This window comes from Dendrobates tinctorius, unplaced genomic scaffold, assembly GCF_039654945.1.
Source record: "Dendrobates tinctorius isolate UK_male_01 unplaced genomic scaffold, ASM3965494v1 ptg000085l, whole genome shotgun sequence".
NCBI lineage: Eukaryota > Metazoa > Chordata > Amphibia > Anura > Dendrobatidae > Dendrobates > Dendrobates tinctorius.
In genome coordinates, this window is record NW_027361753.1 from 3,641,398 (window position 1) to 3,652,500 (window position 11,103).

At 42.9% G+C, this 11,103-nt stretch overlaps 2 protein-coding genes across 2 annotated transcripts in view; one reads left to right on the forward strand and one right to left on the reverse strand.

Moving 5' to 3' along the window:
* Nucleotides 1–7,626, reverse strand: part of LOC141097553 (acyl-coenzyme A amino acid N-acyltransferase 2-like) — a 149,772-nt gene extending 142,146 nt beyond the window's left edge. The window contains 1 exon segment of the mRNA XM_073584775.1: nucleotides 7,558–7,626. The gene's annotated coding sequence lies outside the window, so the exon portion shown is untranslated.
* Nucleotides 7,627–7,691: 65 nt separating this feature from the next.
* The window catches only part of LOC141097554 (acyl-coenzyme A amino acid N-acyltransferase 1-like), a 24,758-nt gene continuing 21,346 nt past the window's right edge, over nucleotides 7,692–11,103 (forward strand). Inside the window, exon 1 of the mRNA XM_073584776.1 lies at nucleotides 7,692–7,794. The gene's annotated coding sequence lies outside the window, so the exon portion shown is untranslated. The remainder of the gene's footprint in view (nucleotides 7,795–11,103) is intronic.

An 11,103-nucleotide genomic window follows, 5' to 3' on the forward strand; every position in this document is an offset into this window, starting at 1 on the left:
TGCCCACTATATTATGGCCATATAGTGCTCCTAATGCCGATATTTGTACTCAGTGTATTTACTGCTAAGCCTAAGTCTTTCCCCTTCTGCAGAAATTCCAAGATTGGGATTATCGGAACTTCTGCTGTATGAGGTACTGTATGGAAATGAAGAAATTTTTTCCATATTCTAGTGTAAATTTGGGTTGTGGACTGTTTTCTACTTTGTAGTAGTGTAGTAATTAAGGACTCTGAGAATCCTCTTGTCCTCAATAACTGCCTCTCAAATTCCACGCCGTCAAGTGCAAGCTGAGCACTTGAGGGTGGAAAAAGGGGCCTTGGGAGAGTAGATTGGCAGTCGGAAGGATCCAAGGATCTGTTATTGACATAATCTGCAGCCACGAAAACCACGGTCTTTTTGGCCAGAACGGTGCTATTAAGATTATTCTTGCTTTGTCGTCTCTGATCTTCCGAATTACTTGAGGTAGGAGGATCAATGGAGGGAACGCATACGCCAGGTTGAAATTCCATGGAGCTAGAAAGGCGTCCAGTATGTCTGGGTGATCTGACAGAGATAGGGAGGCAAATGTTTTTATCTGCCTGTTCTCCTTTGTGGCGAAAAGGTCCACCTCAGGTTGTCCCCATGAGGCTACTATGTCCCTGAAGACCTTCCGATTGAGGCACCACTCTCCTTGTCGTAGAGTGTGTCGGCTTAGGAAGTCTGCCTTTTGATTGCTCTCGCCTCTGATATGAAGGGCCGAGAGGGACAAAAAATAGTTTTCTGCTAAGTTTAAAAGTCTTGCCGCTGAAGACATCAGAGTCTCTGATCGAGTTCCTCCTTGTCTGTTTATATATGCCACTGTGGTGGTGTTGTCTGACAGGATCCTTACATGCTTCTGTTGGAGCTGCGGAAGGAAGTTGTATAGAGCATAGAACACTGCAGTCAGTTCTTTTAAATTAGATGAGTATTCGCATTCCTCTCTATTCCACCTTCCCTGACGAAACCCATTCTCCATGTGGGCTCCCCAGCCCTGGGGACTGGCATCGGTGGTTACGATACAGGATGGAACTATAACCCATGGAACTCCTGAACATAAATGGTTATCGTCTAACCACCACTCTAGGGAAGTCAAGACTTCTTGTGACAGGGTTATTTTGCTCTGCAAATGACCACTATGTCGCTTATCCTCTTGGAGGATCTGGTGTTGTAGCGTACGGACATGGTACTGGGCCCACCGGACTGCCGGGGTGCAAGAATTTAGTGATCCTAATAGTGACATTGCTTCTCTCAAGGATACACGTGGTTTATCTATAGCTGCTTGTATTTTTTGTTTTGTGAGGGTGATTTTTACCTGAGGTAGTAGACATCTCTGGGTCAAGGAATCTAGTTGAAATCCTAGAAATGTCTGGAGAGATTGCGGATCGAGTCTGGACTTTTGGATATTGATGATCCAGCCAAGGCTGTGAAAAGAGGAGATTGCGTCAGTTACGCGTTCAGTACATTGTTTGACTGAATTCCCAATTATTAGGAAGTTGTCTAGATATGGCACAATTAGTGTGTCTTTTTGGCGAAGGTAGGCCATCACTTCTGCCATCACCTTGGTAAATATTCTTGGTGCCGTGGAAAGCCCGAAGGGCATTGCCACGTATTGGAAATGACAAATCCTTCCCTCGACTTCCACTGCAACTCTTAGGTATTTCTGGAATCTGTTGTGTATAGGGAGATAAGCATCTTTTAAATCAATCCCTGCCATTACGCAATTTGGGAAAAGAAGCTTTATAGTGGATCTAATTGATTCCATTTTGAAATTATAATTTTTTATAAATGAATTTAGCTTCTTTAAATTAATAATGGTTCTAAACGTACCGTCTGGTTTAGGCACCAAAAACAGGGGAGTGTAAAAGCCTCTACCCTGTTGTTCCTCAGGGACGTCAACTAAAACTTTTTTAGCTAGTAGGACTCGAATCTCGTCTTCGAGAGCCTTTTGCTGAAGTGAGGAATTAAGGCGAGTTATAACAAAGAACTCATAGGTGAAGGAATTCAATGTTTATTCCTTCCTTGATTATGTTCAAAATCCATGGGTTTAACGTAATTTGTTCCCACTTGGTAAAAAAAAATTTTAATCTACCCCCAACTGGTGGGTCTAAACTCTTAATTTTTATCTCTCCTATATGTTGGCCCTCTGAAGATGGTACCCTTCTGCTTTTCGTCTTTCGTGGCCCATCTGTTCGTTCTGTCCGATTGCCTTCTTCTCCCGAATGGCTGTCTTTTAAAGGTTTTCCTATAAAACGGAATGGGAGAATCACTGAAGGCCTTTTTCCTTTCTTTTGCCTTGGCGAGAATTTCGTCTAAGGCTTTTCCAAAGAGGAACTCACCCTCGCATGGGGTTGCACTAATTTTGGATTTTGATTGTGCATCCCCTTTCCAGCTCTTTATCCACAGCGCGCGTCTGGCGTTATTCACCAGGGCTGCCGACCTCGCTGCCAGTCTTAGGGTGTCCGCTGAAGCGTCTGCCATAAAGGCAGCTGCACCTCTTATCAACGGGATGGCTGCACGCAGTTTCTCCCTTGACACTCTTTGCTCAATCTGCTGGTCTAATTGATCTAGCCATACCAGCATTGATCTAGCAGTACATGTGCTGGCTATTGCGGGTTTGAATACCCCAGTGGTGGATTCCCAGGACCTTTTGAGCGAAGATTCAGCTTTTCGGTCTAATGGGTCTGCTAACAATCCTGCGTCCTCGACCGGGATCGAGGTCTGTTTGGAAGTGGAGGATATGACGGCATCCACCTTTGGTACTTTAGTCCACTTTAATAGATCTTCATCAGTGAACGGGTATTTCCGTTTTGAAGCTGATGGGAGAAAACCCCTCTGGTCGTGTTTCTCCCACTCTCTTTTGATGAGGTCCTTAATTGCCGGTATCACCGGAAATGATCTCCTCTTTTTCTCTGCCAATCCCGCAAACATAATGTCCTGCACAGTTTGGGCTCCCCTTTCTTCTTCACATCCCATAGTATTTCTAACCGCTTTTACAAGGTTATCTACGCTGTCCAGTGGAAAACATGCGCGTCCTTCCATCTCCGAGGATGACGGTGAGGACGTGGATGCGGAGCCTGAGTTTAACTCCTGTTCTTCCTCTGACTCTGAACTAACAGTGACCTGTTTCTTATGACTGGACTCTGCGGGAGTGCTGGCACGGTTGATGGCTTGTATTTCCTCCCTAATTATGGCTCGGATATCTTTGGAAGATATCGTCGACCCCTGCCTGGTCTCTTTCATGCATTGTTTGCAGAGTTTTTTGGGGTAGGAGTCAGGGAGAGGATCTGAACATAATGCGCATTCTTTATGTTTAGTTTTTTCTTTTTTCTTTGACTGAAGTGAGAGGTCAAAGGTAAAGAGAGAGGGGGGGGAGGGAGGAGGTTAGCTTAATAGGTAGAGTATATACTTTGCACACTCACCCAGTGAAGCTTAATACCGGGTCGGATGGCTGAGACGGTCTGGATCGGGTTTCTGCTGCCTCGCTCCTGCGGGCAGTCTGTCCTGGCGCTGCGGTCCCTGGTGGAGTTGCCCCCAGCTGAATCCCCTGCTGGGGTTTGCGACTCTGCAGGGGACGACATGGTTCCAACGATGCAGCGCTGTTTTATCTTTCTTCTTGTCGTGCCCCCGGAAGTCGCCCTGTCACAGGGCGCATGCGCCGCGTCATCGCCATCCTACCCCGGAAGTTCAACCATTACTTCCGGGGTATAGGAGCGTCGGGTGCCGGCCGGCTTCCGCGCCACCGCTACTCACACGCGCGGCTCGAGCGCTCATGGCCTCACCTCCACGCTATATCCCCACCGATTGGGGGGGGATCCCCCGGATGCCGGACCGGCCCGGCCCGCTCCCTGGTAAGACCGGGCGGCCCTCCCCGGACCCGGTCATTACCACTATGCCACCAGACGAGGGGGGAGCCGTCAAACAGAATCTCCCCCGACGCTGCTTCCGGACCGCAGACCCTGCCATTCCCGAGGAGACCGCACAGGCGGATGCATGGCCCGGGTAAGATCCTGCAGGATCCTGCTCCATTTGGAACAGGAAACCAAAACTGAGGAGGAGGAAAGTCAGACCGCCCCTTTTATCTTTCCTGTAGGGTTTCCTGTTCCAAATGGGCGGATCCAATACCTCCAGTGGGTGCTGTCGTGGCGAAGAGTAAAAATATGATTTTATAATTGTACGGCTGTACGTTATAAACTTCTGTGAAGCCCTTGGGGGTTCAAAGTTCTCACCACATATCTAGATAAGTTCCTTGGGGGTCTAGTTTCCAAAATGTGGTCACGTGTGGGGGGTTTCCACTGTTTAGGTACATCAGGGGCTCTCCAAACGTGACATGGCATCCGATCAGAATTCCAGCCAATTTTGCACTGAAATAGTCAAACGGCGCTCCTTCCCTTCTGAGCTCAGCCATGCGCCGAAACAGTGGTCCCCCCCCACATATCAGGTATCAGCGTACTCAGGACAAATTGCACAATAACTTTTCCAGTCCAATTTCTCCTTTTACCCTTGGTAAAATAAAAAAAAAATTGAACCCAAAATATTTTTTTTTTTTGCGAAAAAAAGTTAAATGTTCATTTTTTTAAATATTCAAAAAATTCTTGTGAAGCACCTGAAGGGTTAATAAACTTCTTGAATGTGGATTTGAGCACCTTGAGGGGTGCAGTTTTTAGAATGGTGTCTTTTTTGGGCATTTTCTATCATATAGACCCCTCAAAGTGGCTTCAAATGTGATCCATAAAAATAAAATGGTGCTGTAAAAATGAGAAATCGCTGGACAACTTTTAACCCTTATAACTTCTAACAAAAAATTTTGGTTCCAAAATTGTGCTGATGTAAAGTAAACGTGTGGGAAATGTTACTTAAGTTTTTTGTGTGCTGTATCTCTGTGATTTAAGGGCATAAAAATTCAAAGTTGGAAAATTGCGAAATTGTCAAAATTTTTGCCAAATTTCCATTTTTTTCACAAATAAACGTAAGTTATATGAATGAAATTTTACCACTAACATGAAGTACAATATGTCACAAGAAAACAGTGTCAGAATCACTGGGATCCATGGAAGCGTTTCAGAGTTATTACCTCATAAAGGGACAGTGGTCAGAATTGTAAAAATTGGCCCGGGAGTTAATGTGCAAACCACCCTTGGTAGTGAAGGGGTTAAAAGAGGCTAGTGCTTGAAATCATTGTCATCTTTTCCTGTTAACCACGGTTACCTACAATGAACTATGTGTAGTCAGCCTTACTTTGCATATACAGGATTTTAAATGCAAGGACATTGCTGCGTGTAAGATTGCCCTATATCAGTTATTTATCAGATCATCAAGGACTTCACAGCCAATGAACCACTTTGAAGAAGGCTTTAGGGCATCAAAAAAGTCCAGCAAGTCACAGGACCTGTTAGAATGTTAGACGCGTTAAAAATTTAGCAACAACTTCTCATTTACAAAATACTTTTCTTTAGGGACCTATTCAGATTCAAATGGACTTTGCGGGGCCTATAAATTGGAAACTCCCCAAAAGTGATTCCATACTCCTCAAATACTTCAAAATTGCTGTCAGAAATTTTTTTAACCCACCAGGTGCTACACAGAAATCAATGCAAATTGGAATGAAAAGAAATTGTAATTTTTACTCTAAAATGTTGCTTTAGTCCCAATTTTTTTACTTTTACATGAAATAGCATGATAAAATGGACAATTTGTTACCTAGTGTCTTCTGAACACATTGATACCCCACATATAGTCAGAAACCTCTGTTTGGACAAATAGTCAGGCTCAGAACTCATAGTCGGGCTCTGGTGACCCCCATGTTGCAGTATATAAACGGCTCGCCTTTGTGCCTTAGTTTGACCCCCAAGAAAGCATCCCAGCACGGTAGCCATGAATATTTCACTTAATTTTTGTACCCTGAATCGAATGGGACCATTTGCAAGTCTCTATCTGTGATCCTCACAAAGTTATGGGGCATCAAAGTGGCATTAATCCCCAAATGTATAGCCCACTTTGGTTAATAACTTGGCCCCCTTTAAAGCTAGCCCCACCCAAATTGCTCAACGTTTTTCATAGGAATCCAATCTATATGTGTAGCAAATTTTTGTGGGGCTAGCTTTAAAGGGGGCCGAGTTATGAACAGTCAAATTGGGCTAGAATTCGACCCTCCCACAGTTGCCCACTAGGCCATTGTAGGAGTTATTAGCCCACTTTGGGGGCTAATAACTCGGCCCCTTTAATGCTAGCCCCACCAAAATTGCTACACATGTAGATTAGGACCCCCTGAACATGAATCCAGTGTCAAAAAAGGTTGGACTTTTTTTCACGGTCGTGGGGGGGCGTGGTTTTGCATCCTGAAAACAGCAAAATGTGACGGGACAGCCAATGAGAGAAAGTTATCTGACAGTATGAGCTAACTTTCTCTCATTTACTGTCCTGTCACATTTTGCCATTTTTGGGGTCAGGGGGTTGGCCTGCAATAAAAAACACCTGCAATAAAAAGGCATGGACATTTTCAGATACTGGCCAATTAAGTGGAACAACACCTGCAATAAAAAGGCATGGACATTTTCAAATACTGGCCAATTAAGTGGAACACCTGCAATAAAAAGGCATGGACATTTTCAAATACTGGCCAATTAACAGTAACTAAGGTGGCAAATCTAACGGCTCGCCTTTGTGCATTAGTTTGATCCCCAAGAACGCGTCCCAGCAAGTTACTCAGGAGTATTTTGCTTAATTCTTGTACCCCGGATCGAATGGGAACATTTGCAAGTCTGATCCTCGCAAAGTTATGGGGGTTCAAAGTGGCATTAATCCCCAAAACGCCAGTCGCGGTATAGCCCACTTTGGGGGTTAATAACTCAGCCCCCTTTAAAGCTAGCCCCACTCAAATTGCTACACATTTTTCATGTGAATCCAATCTATGTGTAGCCATTTTTGTGGGGCTAGCTTTAAAGGGGGCCGAGTTATGGCCCATCAAATTGGGCTAGAATTCAACCTTCCCACAGTCACCGGGTAGACCCATTTTAGGAGGGTCGAATTCTAGCCCAATTTGAGGGGTCATAACTCAGCCCCCTTTAAAGCTAGCCCCACAAAAATTGCTACACATATAGATTGGATTCCTATGAAAAATGCGGAGCAATTTGGGTGGGGCTAGCTTTAAAGGGGGCCAAGTTATTAACCCCCAAATTGGGCTATACCACAAATGGCACTTTGGGGGTTAATGCACTTTGAACCCCCATAACCTGGCAGGGTTCACAGCTAGAGACTTGCAAATGGTCCCATTGAATCCAGGGTACAAAAGTTAAGCAGAGTATTCCCAAGTAATGTGCTGGGACACTTTCTTGGGGATCAAACTTATGCACAAAGGCAAGCCATTAGATTTGCCACCTTAGTTACACTGTTAAGTGGAACAACACCTGCAATAAAAACACATGGACATTTTCAAATACTGGCCAATGAAGTGGAACAACACCTGCAATAAAAACGCATGGACATTTTCAAATACTGGCCAACAAAGTGGAACACCTGCAAAAAAAACCATGATGTACTTACCAAACCCAACAAGACTCTGGAACCCTTATGGAGTGAACCATTCTTCTAGACAGCTGGCTTACAAATGTGGCCAATGCTGGAGCTTTTATACCCATAATGCAATTGAATAGCCACATCCTGGGTGTGGCTATTCAATTGCATTATGGGTATAAAAGCTCCAGCATTGGCCTCATTTGTAAGCCAGTTGTCTAGAAGAGTGGTTGACTCCATAAGCGCTCCAGAGTCTTGTCAGTTTTGGTAAGTACATCATGTTTTTTCTTGCAGGTGTTCCACTTCATTGGCCAGTATTTGAAAATGTCCATGCCTTTTTATTGCAGGTGTTGTTCCACTTAATTGGCCAGTATTTGAAAATGTCCATGCCTTTTTATTGCAGATGTTGTGCCATTTAATTGGCCAGTATTTGAAAATGTCCATGCCTTTTTATTGCAGGTGTTGTGCCACTTAATTGTCCAGTATTTGAAAATGTCCATGCCTTTTTATTGCAGGTGTTGTGCCATTTAATTGGCCAGTATTTGAAAATGTCCATGCCTTTTTATTGCAGGTGTTGTTCCACTTAACAGTGTAACTAAGGTGGCAAATCTAATGGCTAAAGGGTCCTTATATAGCTTGTAGAGCTGTTGGCTGACTGGTTAAGCAACTGGTTTATGGAATAGTAAACTGTGGGTTCAAATCCCATGTCATATTTTTATTCTTTATTTTAACTAGCAATTACCACATAAAATCCTATCGTGCTTCACTTTTAATATCTGACACTCTTACTATCTTCCTCTCTTGTAATAAAATAATCTATAGTCTAAGGCTGAACCATCTGCGTTCCACTTTATTTAATTAGAAATCAGGAGGATAATAAGAATGTCAGATATTAAAAGTGGAATGCAGATGGTTCAGCCTTAGATTATAGATTATTTTATTACAAGAGGAAGATAGTAAGAATGTCAGATATTAAAAGTGAAGCACGATAGGATTTTGTGGTAATTGCTAGTTAAAAAAATAAAAAAATTAAAATCTGACATGGGATTTGAACCCACAATTTACTATTCCATAAACCAGTTGCTTAACCAGTCAGCCAACAGCTCTACAAGCTGTTTAAGGACCCTTTTTCCTCCCTTATGAAATGAACCACTCAAGTACTGTATCTGAAAAGCATTTTGATTGATTTTTGATAGTAGTCAAGCATCAGGCATCTCTGATGTTTGATTTTGATATAGGGTCATAAGTCTGCTGGACGCCGGGTAGCCCACTTTGGGGGTTCATAACTCGGCCCCCTTTAAAGCTAGCCCCACCAAAATTGCTACACATATAGATTGACACTGGATTCTTGTTCAGGGGAATCCAAACAAGAATCCAGTGTCAAAAAAGTTTGGACACTTGGTGGGATTCAAACCCAGGACTCCAGCGCTGCAAGGTGCAGACTTCCATAGCTAGAGGGGGACCAATCCAGACTTGTACCCAGCCAACCCTCGTCCTAGATGGGATACTGGATTCATGTTCAGGGGGTCCTAATTTATGTCTAGTAATTTTGGTGGGGCTAGCATTAAAGGGGGCCGAGTTATTAGCCCCCAAAGTGGGCTAATAACTCCTACAATGGCCTAGCCGGCAACTGTGGGAGGGTCGAATTCTAGCCCAATTTGACAGTTCATAACTTGGCCCCCTTTAAAGCTAGCCCCACCAAAATTGCTACACATATAGATTGGATTCCCATGAAAAATGTGGAGCAATTTGGGTGGGGCTAGCTTTAAAGGGGGCCAAGTTATTAACCAAAGTGGACTATACATTTGGGGATTAATGCCACTTTGATGCCCCATAGCTTTGTGAGGATCACAGATAGAGACTTGCAAATGGTCCCATTCGATTCAGGGTACAAAAATTAAGTGAAATATTCATGGCTACCGTGCTGGGATGCTTTCTTGGGGGTCAAACTAAGGCACAAAGGCGAGCTGTTTATATACTGCAACATGGGGGTCACCAGAAGTTGCAGTAGATAAACGGTTCGCCTTTGTGCCTTAGTTTGACCCCAAGAAAGCATCCCAGCACGGTAGCTGTGAACATTTTACTTAATTTGTGTACCCTGAATCGAATGGGACCATTTGCAAGTCTCTATCTGTGATCCTCACAAAGATATGGGGCATCAAAGTTGGGATGCTTTCTTGGGGGTCAAACTAAGGCACAAAGACAAGTTACGGAAACTCAAACTCTAATTTTGATTACATCAATGTTACTCTCACATACCTTCCCTTGTTGAGCTCAAATGGTGGCTGGCTGTGGGTGTGCTAGGTCTTTTAGAAGTTTGAGATTCTCAACTTTCAGGATATCTTCACTTCTGGATGTCCCAGGCAGTAGATATTGTTGTCATGTTTGTTATTACGATTTTACTATTCTATAGACATCAAACATGGCATGGATAAGATCATCAATCTGAGTGACATTATGTTGGAGTCATTTGGCTAGCCTAACAATGATGTAAGTGAACTCGTTATGTTTGTTCCTTCACTACAATGACAAAAATATTTATCTTAATTATCGGATCAATGCAAACCCCAATATTAATCACTGACCACTGGCTCCAGTGAGTCTGAAATAATTCCCTTGAACAGAGGAAGTTGATTCCTTTAACCAGAGGAAGCCCCAGTACTTTTGTCTCTTAGCATATGAATCCTAGACTTGTTGACTGGTTTTCAAAGATCCCTTGCTTGTAACCACCTGTTAACTGCAGGAGGGCCTACTTCAATGGAGGTTGAAGTATTAGCTCTTTCTCACTTCCCAAGTTATAACTAATCCTATATATCCTATGAGGCATTTTCATTTAAAAAAGTATTAAACTCACTGTTTTATATCTGCACCAATTGCGCATCCAGTAAAAGAAAAAAGGCATAGAGAAAGCGTAGCAAAAACTAAAAAATGAGAAGATTGTTATTGTGCTGTGTGGTGTGGACAAAAGCAGAAAACTTGCAGATTCAAAAAAACGAATGCTATATGTTTACATTTTTTAGGGGTTTCATGAAGAGAAAAATCAAACATGCCATCTTTTACACCACTCCCCAATGACTATAAATAATTACTATCCACTGTATTGTGCGGTTTGTTACAGTTGCAGGAATACATCTGTTATTTGCTGATATTATGATATTTACTTATTTCTTTTAACGTGCATTCAAAATGTAATTCTTGTAATTGTTTTACATTATTTTTTAGCAATTTTATAGGAAGAAAATTGTGATTTTTATTTAACTCTATAGCTCCTGTACATAGAAATGTATTCGTATAGGAAGGTGTATCTCTGTGTACCAGTAGAATCTGCCTGTAGAAGATGGGACTATATAGTACACATTCAAGTACAGAAAACTGTCCTATACTTGTCATTGCAGCCTGTGGTTCTTAAGTGTTGCTGCTTCCTCCAATGCTACAGGTTGGGTGTTTGAATCCCAGGAAGACCAGACTTCAAGAAAAGAGAATAATGAGTTAATTAAATGAATATAAGTACATGTGTGTGTATACAGAGCACAGAGAAGCCAACTCCTCCCTAGGAGGAGAAACTATCAATAACAG